The sequence below is a fragment of the Raphanus sativus genome, chromosome 3, assembly GCF_000801105.2.
Source record: "Raphanus sativus cultivar WK10039 chromosome 3, ASM80110v3, whole genome shotgun sequence".
In the NCBI taxonomy this organism is placed as follows: Eukaryota; Viridiplantae; Streptophyta; class Magnoliopsida; order Brassicales; family Brassicaceae; genus Raphanus; species Raphanus sativus.
In genome coordinates this window covers 17,710,485-17,711,994 of record NC_079513.1, presented here as the reverse complement: position 1 = coordinate 17,711,994, position 1,510 = coordinate 17,710,485, and the positions used below count along the sequence as shown (strand labels likewise).

The 1,510-nt window shown below is 31.1% G+C and overlaps 1 pseudogene; it reads left to right on the top strand.

Annotated features, from left to right (window-relative positions):
• The first annotated feature begins 879 nt into the window (after nucleotides 1-879).
• On the top strand, nucleotides 880-1,278 carry LOC130510048 (uncharacterized; annotated as a pseudogene).
• Nucleotides 1,279-1,510: the final 232 nt, after the last annotated feature.

Sequence of the window (1,510 nt, the reverse complement as noted above, 5' to 3'; positions counted from 1 at the left end):
TTTTTTTTTTTGAAATGTTTATTAAATAATCCATACTTCTTACTATTATATAAAATTGAAAAAGTAACTATTTAGACTTTAATGAAATTTATATTATCTCATTTGAAAAAAATGAAACAGTGGTAATAGGAAACTTTATTATTGATATGAATTTTTTTTTTTGTTACTATGATAAGTTTGTATTTTTATTTATGGTTAGATCAAAATTGGCATATCGTTATTATGTAAAAATGGCATAATAATATTTTTTTAATTTGCATGTATATATTCATATCCGATCTTTAAATAATATTATAGATAAAAAATAATTTTAAATTAAATGGAAAGTATGTACTGCACAAAAATTAAAATTATTATCATTCACAAAATATGGAAAGTCTTAATTAACATAGTTGTAGAGAATATCTATTTTTAGTTTAAATTAAATGCCAATGGAAAAACTTGTAAATACATTGAAATGCAATGGCATAATTCTAAATTTTTAAAATAGGATCATGCTTTAATAGTATAGATTTGTAAATGTGTACAGTCGATTTTTAAATAATTAGACGAATTGAAATATGCACGAGAGACACATGTTTATGCATGTTAAATAACCAGTATTTAATATTGGGCAATTTTTTTCCAAATATGTGAATTTCAAATAAGAGAAAGGTTTTGTAAGAAAAATTACAAAAGATTGGTCAATTTTAATGTATCTCTTTTCTTCGACCAGTCTTCATGTTAAACGTTCTTTAATTTTATGGGAAATGAAGAATGCAACAGCCAACATGCGATACACATGCATTTGTAACTATTCTCGAATGGTACACCAAATTAATTGTGTTATATGTTTTAGTTTTCCATTAAAATTTCTCCGATTTACGATATGCAGATACATGCTTGTCGCTTGGTAAATATATACTGATTTTAAGTTGTGCTAAAATACACAAAAGAAAAAAGAAGAGAACGTAAACAAATGGCTTCTTCGGTCACCACTTTAGCCCTAATCCTTGTCATGATCTTCCACCTCACGCCGGAAACAACCGCCGCTCGCCATCTCAACGATCAGAAGGCAAGCGATGAAAAGAAATACCTGTTTTTACCGGGCTTTCCCTTCGGCCGTGTTCCTCCGTTACCGTCACTTTTTTCATCCGTTACCGTTTGTACGTTCACCAATTCATGGATACGTTCCAAGTTTACCGTTACCGTCACCGTCACCAGCTCCGGCAACTCTTCCTGGTTTCACTGGCTTTAGGTTCCCCCCACCCGCCGATCCTCACGCTGCCACCGTCGTGATTTTCTAGGCTAACGCCGTTATTATATATGATAATTATCAGTTGGAAAAACGATTGATCATGTGTACTCGATGATATAAGACATGCTTATTTCATGAAAGTTTAATAAAGATAAGTCGTGTAAGTGTAACAAATTAACGATCTAATTAATAAATAAAGACTTCTATTTGAGATCTTTGCACCGAGGATCTTTCTCTCAATCTCACACATTCTCATGGAGTGGAGTTTACGAG